The 9,169-nt window shown below is 32.7% G+C and overlaps 1 pseudogene; it reads right to left on the reverse strand.

The window, feature by feature from the left end:
* Positions 1-2,006: 2,006 nt before the first annotated feature.
* On the reverse strand, positions 2,007-3,418 carry LOC120202115 (annotated as a pseudogene).
* Positions 3,419-9,169: the final 5,751 nt, after the last annotated feature.

Raw genomic sequence — 9,169 nt, forward strand, 5'->3', positions numbered from 1 at the left:
TCAGAAAAATCCATATTATAATCCTAATATGAATAATCTTAACCTTTATTTAAATAATTTACGGAAAGCTACGGGTAATTCACGTAGTACGCGGTTCGGGCGGATCTGACGAACAGTCAATACCGGATCTAACTGATCCTCGCTCAGGTGAAACACGAGTACCTTCATAAAACATCTTACTGAGTCAATTCCATAACCATATCTCAAGTAAATAATAAAAATATGCTAAAAATACTAAGCATTTTTGGATTACGAGCTCGATTCGGGGATTTCGAGTCAGAATTTGTCAAAACTGACTTCGAAATCAGATTCAAGATGTCGAAAAACATAAAATATGACTTTTCGAAAATTTTGACTATTTGGTCAAAGTCAACAGGTTTGACTGACAAATTTGAGGCTTTCGTGTTCGAATTTGGAAAAACGGACTTCAGATTCAGACTCATGATGTCGAAAAACGTAAAATATGACTTGACCAAAAATTTAAATATTTGGTCAAAGTCAACGGTCAACGATGAATGGGTCAGGTCGGGTCAACGGGTCAGGTCGGACCAGGTTAAACCGGTTCAAGAAACTACCCACACGCGCCAGACGATGCCCATGCGCAGTGACGGTGCGTGTGGCGCGTGTGGTGGCCTACGACTGCCTAAAAATCACGAAAAATTCTTACAAATATTTTACACAATTTTGAGGCTCTTACCAAGCTCGGTTCACAATTTTAAACAGCGGAGAGCTCGATTTCAACACGTCGAAAACTTTGACTACTTCACCTCCCTCACGCGCCAGCGACGATGGAGACAAGGAGGACACCGACAGACTCGAAACGACACAAGGAACACGATGGTGTGGGAGGTGTCGAAAACGGAACAACGATCGACGATAAATTGAAGATTTTCACAGAGGTTGTGCTAAAAAAAGGTAGAAACTTTGAATCAAAATTCACGGCGTTTGATAGCGTTTCACTTTAATTGGTTTATAGGATTTGTTCATCGGTCGAAGACGAACACGATGGTGGTTTCAAATCAATGATCAGTGGTCGGACGGCGTCGGGATCGGGTTTGGAAGGAGAGTGCGAGAGGAAGGAATTTGGAGCAATTAATTTCTGATTTCAATCAGAAATGAATTGCACGCATATAATGTGTTTCTTCCGATACTCTAAGGGTAAATTCAGGGCTTGATCCCTAAATTTCCTTCAACTCTAAAACAGGCTACAAGTTTTGAAAACTTTTAATTTAATCCTCAAATTTCGCCAAATTGCTTAATTAAAATTATTTTTTCCATTTTTTCTGGGTTGTTACAGTCGGGATAGTCATGTTAGCGTCATGGATCACCACGATAACATTTTAACCGTCAACACTCATTTTCATTGGTAAAAGGGATAACTTGTTTTCTCTCTCTCTTAATTTAAGGGCCACATTAAGTGCAAAAAAAGTTCAATGGCTACATTGAATTTTTTTTAGGAAAGCTTGAGGGTCTCAGATACTATTAAGCCAAATTTTTATGTTTTGTAAAATACTGGTTCAAAATTATAATTTTTAAAAGTATTTTTATAATTTTATAATAAATTATAGATTTTCATATATTTTAAAAAGTTTTATGTTCATTTCTTAATATTTTAAGATTGTTATTTAAAAATATTAGAAAAATATCAAAATAAAATTTTAATTATAAATGATAGACCAAATTAGAAATTACTATTTAACTTTAGTGTGTCACATTATCCTTTATCAACAACTAACAATACTAATAATACGATACTCATTTTGTAACAAAATTTAAAATTGAGTGACTATTTGTAAAGCTTACCCTTTTTTTGTAACCTTATTTTGTAGCTTTGTCCAATATTAGATAACTGAACTAATTAGAAACCGGTAGTTGGGTGCTGTGCTACTACTGTGGTCTGTGAAGCAACCGGCACATGAGATTCTATTAAAACAAAACAGTAGCGGGTTTTTGCCTCGTACAAAGACAAATTATTTATCATATTTGTACATTTCTCTCTGCTTTTATCTGAACCAAACACAAAAGCTATCTAAAGTCGCCTAATTTATAAAGATGGATGATAATGGTATGTAGCATGATTTTATCCTCAAAATTCTGCGTTTCTCTCTGTCTTATGCTCATTTTCAGTCTTTCGACAACGAGAGAAGCAGCACCCTGTTTTGTCCCTGCTGATTCAACTGGACCACTGACGTTTACCCCACTCAATAATGGTGACTCAATCCTCCAACTCGGTCGAGGCCCAGGCCGTGGCAAATACTGAGTTGTGACCTTTCCATGTGAGAACCATCGTGTCTTCCTCTCTCTTCATGCCCCACCCACTAGCATGTTCATATAGCAGCGATTTAACTTCATTAATGGTGTCTTCACAAAATGGAAGGTTGAAGAAACCTGCATTTTTCATCCTTTGGGACAATTTTGTGCCCGATTCTAGCCTCTCTATCCTTTGGAACTCTTCGAAACCGATGATGTTCTCGATCTTGTGACTGTTATCGGACTCGAATTCAAGCCTTTGGGAACTATCTTTGGGCAGGAATGTCTCCAATGTGTCAAAGGGTATCCATAGATAATTGAAGCATGTTGTGATCCTCGAACTGAGGCTCGGCGCGGTTAAATCGGAATCATCGTCGACCACAACTGTGATACGAGGGTTAAGGCCTTTGATTATGTCAAGGAAAGCATCTCGCAGTGAAATATTGTGAGCGGAATTCAGTTTTGTCTCGTCGGACAAATAGCGTAGCCAGTTTTGACAGTTTATGACTAAAGCTTCGTCCTCCCTAAGGTCTAGCTCGGAACGAGTCAAATGAGTCAACAATGATTCGAACAGAACAACAAAGGATTCATTGGACAAGCAAGGGTCATCATCTTTGACATGGAATTCAAAAGGTACGTCCCTGAACTTGGCGAAATTCGCCAAACGGAGGCCGACTTCCTTTTTAGACATGTTAAGCAAAGGAGGAACTTGTGGCCTGCAAGAGGGCACCGTGATTCGAAGCGATGGAGGCCCTTCAGGCCGCTTAGCTAGGGCGTCTATTAGAGTCGGCCACTGGATACAGTGAGTGATGCTAAAATCCAATATATGAACTTTGGTGCATCCTTCAACCGCCTTGAAAATGGCACTGTTTGATGCACAGAACCCAAAACGATGCCAAGGGATTAAATCGACATACCCAGCCAGCTCGGTGACGGTCATTAGCCTTCTCCGAAACATGCTTCCGCCATTGAAATTCATGGCCGTGGGGCAAATCCTAGACGCCCTAGAGATGAGCGCTCTCAAGAACCAAGAGGTGAGCCTCTGGTTCGTATCGCCGACGGTGGAAGCGACATTGTTGAGCACCCACATGTGACATGACTTGCTGAGCCAAAGTCAAGGATTTTGAAGGGAAATGGTTGCACCGTTTCCTCTTACCTCCCTTTTCATTGGTGTTTGATGAAAAGGTAAACTTAAATTAAACAGGCTAGAAAGGGGTAATTAATTAGGGTTTTGTTGAACTTGAACCAACGTGCATGGAAGATATTTATGACCCTTTTGGATTTGCTGATCTTTTGTTTGTTTGACACTTGTATGGCTGGTATTGGTAGATAAAAAAATTGAAGAGCTAGGGTTTTATCCGGTTGCAGATATGAGGTGTTGAACTTGGGGAGAAGGAAATCTATAGAAATTTCCCTTGTGTTTTTAATGTGTTGAGAGAGATGGAGAAAGACTTGAGATTAACTCGAAGCCTATATATAGAAAAGGAAAGGACCATATCGTATGATTTATCCATGAACCTATACATGCAGCCAAACTATTTAAAAGTTCCATGTAACAAAGGACTTAGCACCTTAGCTTTTATTGTTATTTGAGTGACCGGGGTCATCATAAAAGATCAGTGGACCGGCAGATTCAAAAATATATTTAAGAATATATACTTATAAAACTTTAGGATAGACATAATAAGTAAAACAATTAATTATTTGAAGAAAATTTAGATTTCAGTATAAATAGTTATCCATACCCACACCTTAATAGATCTTCCACTCAACAAGACAAGTATCTCATGAATTAAAATATATTATTCAAATTTTAAAATAAAAATAAATTACATATTATTCAAATTTTAAAATAAAAACTAAATTATCTCGTTATGATAATTGTTTAAATCTCGTTTTTTAACTAATAACTTTGGCTCTCATAATCTAAATTGGGCAATTGCTAATTATTCCTCCTCTCTTTCGGTCTTCACTTTCCCTCGCCTACGAAACGTAGTGGCTGTATTTATAAAAGAGGGTGAAGAATAGGTTAAGGAAGCTGTCTCAGCCGGCCATTCTCTTTGTCGAATCTGTGCTCATTGAATTCCATTAAGACAAACCCCACAATTATTTCATTATTTTGTTTAGTTTGAATTGGAATTTTCTTTTGTTTCATAGAGTTTAGTGATCCATGGCTACCTTTGCCTTCCACAAAACAGGATGTGTAAATGTGACAAAATTCGATTGCTAGTGCCCTCGTGATGCCCAGAGTAAAGACAAATTAGACCAGTTCCCCACACCCCACAGGGACAAAAAAGATAACTTATGATTACGACAGTAAACAAGACAATACAAATAGTAAAATATTCATGTTCGACTTGATTAAAATTTGATCGATATTTAATTTGAGTGAACTCGATTAAAACTCAAACTCAACTTCCTAACAAGCTAAAACGAGCTATTTTATAGTTGATTAGAAAAAAATTAACGAGTAACATGAAAAAATATAATATATTACAATTTTTAATTTTTTTAAATTAAATTATTAATAATATTAATATTAATATATTGTTTGTCTAAATACAATACAAAATTTAGGTTGTATCGAGTTCTAGTTTTTCTCTTTTTCACTACCAACCGCAAATCCTTTTTCTTCTTTTTATAATTTTGCTGACGGGGATATCAATTTTTGTGGCTGGCTGTCGATGTTCATCTTTTTAATTATTTTCTCATATCATGCTTTAGTTTGTTATTTTTATTCTTTTTTTATTTTTAATAAAAATGTCTTTTGTTTGACTCTCTTATTTTTAGCATATTTTGTGCATGTTCGTATGCCTTTTTAGAACATTTTAACTTTGTTCTTGTTGCACGCTTTACTTTGCTCGTGTGACACGTTTCCTCTGCCTTATGGCATGTTGTTCGCCTACTTATGTGGTATATATGCGATCGTGTAGAGATTCTCGCGTCGCATGTATCTGATTTGTGTTTATCGAAGGTCTTTTAGCGGTGTTAGATTCTTTTTGTGGTTGTTATCCGACGTATTCATATATATTTTACGAAGCAACCTCTAAGTTTGCTTTGGTCACTCCCTACTCCATCATCTTTAAAGCGTCTAATTGGATAGAGACAAAAGAATACTATTTACGTTTATTGGATTAAATGACAAGATTTAAAGGACCAAAAGGAGCTATGACCCCCAATTTCTTTAAAAAAAACAATATATTAAATTCTTAATTTGATTCTTTAAAAACGCATATAATAAGTTATTAAGTTAGGTTATTTAAAAAAAATTATGTATACCATTTTAGAATTTGAAAATTACTTGTATATCATTTATTAAAAATATTTAAAATTTATTTTTTGTATTATTGTTTTATTTTTATATAATTAAAAATCTATTTTTTAGTAGTTTTGACTTTAAGATATTTTTTTATATATTCATGTTTGGTTGTTCATCTTCTTTGAGTTGAGAACTTCAATCAAGTTATCAAGTGTTCGACTTTTAGTTTCGTTTAAGTTGAAGTTAATTTTTTTTCAAATATTTTTTAATTCAATTTATATTTATGATTTTATTTCAAATATCTATATTTATTATATGTGAATCCATGAATTTTCATCTCCATAATAAAAACTTAGGCACAATTCTATATAACATTATTATCGATTTATTTTATTTGTTTAAATTTTATATGAACAAATGAATTTAAAAGATTTATAATTTTTTATTAGTATAATATTTTGATATACAATTTATATTGACAAAAGTATTAAAATATCTTTATATATATATATATATATTGATGTTGAGTTCTACCATTGACTGGGTTACTATTGTTAGAAAAATATCGTTATTTCAAGAATAATATAGAAAATTATAATGATAGTAAAATCATTATAAAAATTAAAGAGAATGATCGAATTTACTGTCTTAAGATTGTTGACCGAAGTAACAATACGAGACGAAATCAAACTTGAAAAAAATCAAACAAAGAAGTTAAACTTCGTAAAGTAAATCAAAATTAAATATAAAGAAAAATATTGTTTTTAAATTGATCAATTGAGATAAGAATCAGTTGAGGTCTGTCGCTATACAAACAAATTTTCGGTCACTCCTTTGGTGCTCGAGTTCGTTGGCTTTTTTGTCTCCCATGATACAACAACTTATGATCAACTACAGTCGCAAATCTACAAAGATCAAGAATGATCATTGCCTTCGACTATCACTAAAAAAACTAATGGAAAATAATACTTTTCTTCTTTTGAACTTGTCAAAGAACTTACTGAAAACTTTTCACTTGTGTTTAACCAAGCAAATTAACTCACTATTTATAGGGGATTTTTAAGAAAGATATAATCCAACTAGATATCATTTAATACTCAACTTTAAACAGATAATAATATCTTTTAATTTGAAATATTAACAAGATATACACTCCTTTTACCATTCAAAATTAGATATTATTTTAATTTAAAATATAACTATTTTTAATATTCAAAGTTAAAAAGATAACTCATTTTTTTAAATTGACATATTCAAAGTGTAATTATTCTACTAATATTCAAATTAAATAATATATTTAATTTGCAATAGTCAAAAGGAATATGAATTTAATATAAATATTAAATCCATCAATTAAATTCACCTTTTTTTCCAACAACTATAGATGATGGACATCAAATTCAAAAGAAGGTTTCAATTGTTATTGCGCCTTTGGGTTTTCTTTTTATTTTGTTTTATGTTTGAGTTTTTTTGGTGGACATAGTCCCAAAAAAACTCTCTTTGTTTGGTTACATTTTTAAGTTTGTATCTTCTTTTGTTTCAATATAATTTAGTATCATTTCAAGTTTAAAAAATGTAATATAAGAAATTCAATGTATTTAAAGTTCATGTTCGAGCTCGAGCTTCATTCAAGGTAAGTCTGAAAATGTTTTGAGTTATAATTTCTTAGTTGCTAACCAGCTCTGCCTAGCCAAAGTCACTCATGAATAATTGTAGCAAAAAGATTCGGACAATGTGCTGCACTCATCCCCCAGAAAAAAAACTTTCTAAAGAAGTCTAAAAATCTTGCATTTAAATTTGAAAAAATCTCAGAACAAAAAAAAAAAAAAGATAATCTCTAAGAAAAGACAAAATAAGTGAACTCAATATAAGCTCCAAAAACCACACCCAAGAGAAAACAACTCGAGCCTTTTTATAGGCTAGCGATGTTCAAATTCTCTTTTGATTATGTAACACCCATGTCCGGTCCACTAATTTTATACGGACATGAGATATTACATAGAAGTTAAAGCAAGAATCAAACTAAATTAATTTTTTTAACTTATTAAACACATACGTAAGAATATTATCGAATTTATCTTACAAGTAGCATAGCAATCAAGAAATCACAACAATTCTCAAGTCAAATCACTCAATGAAAATCAATTTGAAAGACAAGGGCCTTTTTGTAAATCCGATATAGTTTGGGCTAAAAGTATAATTCTAAAAAATACTGTTAGGTATCGATACCTTACAGAAGTATCGTTACCTTTCAGCTTCGATACTTCAAAACAAAGAAAAATAGGCTTAAATATCGATACATAACAAAGGTATCAATACCCTAATTATGATATTGATATCAGTCCAATTTAATAATACATTTTGAAGGCTTGATATTTAAAAGTATAAATAAATGTCGATACTCCTTAGTAGCTACAGATACATGGGCTTAGATATCGATACTCTTGATCATTTTTTTCTTGGGCAAATACAATATAGTATCCGTTTCAAAATAACCCTGTTAGCTTATTTTAAATACTAAATGTCGATACTATAGTTTTGGGGCAATTTTTTTATAGAAAGCTGCTAGTTTTATTAAAAATGGAAAATATTCAGAATTACAAGCATAACCGCAAAATAAAATATAATTAGGACATTTTGGTAATATCATTGACTCAAAAACTAGCCACTTAGATCAAACAAAAACCAAAGAAGGAAAAGCTTAAAAAACTAACCAAGAAGCCTGAACAAAATAAAGATACGAACAAATTTTTCTGCATCGATGAACGAACCATAAAAGGGGATGAAGCTACTAGAAGGCAACCCAAAAATTGGAAATAAGAGTCGAGCGACGTGAGAAAACTATCCACGAACACACAAACACATATCCAAATCAATCCGAAGGTCCAAAGCAGGAAAGATCAACGTGGTAACAAATAAATGCAATCTTAATCAGTTGTGGCGATGTCAAATCCAACTCTAAGAAAAAAAATGAAAACAATGGCCAAGCGACTGAAAACTACCAAAAGGAAGAGAAAAATGTGCAACAAAACAAAGGCATAGATAAATGTGCCACAAAGGCATAGATAAACGTATCACAAAGAAAAAATTATTCTTATTGAAAACTAAAAAAGAAAATAAGAGAGAAGACAATCGGTGTCGGCAGCTAGCATTAAAACCGATGTTGTTGTTGTCTAAAGAAAATAAAAGAAGAAAAAATGATTTGATTTATAAAAAATGATACAAACCGTAAAAAGGAAAATGGGGAGGGGAGATGAGGGAGAGAGAGAGCGGTTAGGGTTAAGGGGATGGGTTTTATTATTTTTGGGTAACTTTTGTTTGTATGTATTGATATCCTTATTTTAGTTATCAGTACTCTACGACAAAAATGTAGAAATTTCAACTTTAAAAGCTTCTAAACATAGCTTAATTATACACAAAACCAAGTGAAATCAATTAAGGCATGTAAAAAAGTATAAAATACGACATGGATAATAGTTTAGTTCATGCATTTGATCATTTGAGAAGGTTTTGGCACACTAAATAGATTATACAACTATTTATGCCACTAAACTATCAATTAGTCTAAACATACGAAAATAATGCCTACATGCTTCTTAACTCATTCACAAAAGTTTTTATGCTTAACATATATATTGGAACTTAGCATGAAAAATACAC

The sequence above is a fragment of the Hibiscus syriacus genome, unplaced genomic scaffold (genome assembly GCF_006381635.1).
Source record: "Hibiscus syriacus cultivar Baekdansim isolate YM2019G1 unplaced genomic scaffold, ASM638163v2 tig00008222_pilon, whole genome shotgun sequence".
NCBI lineage: Eukaryota > Viridiplantae > Streptophyta > Magnoliopsida > Malvales > Malvaceae > Hibiscus > Hibiscus syriacus.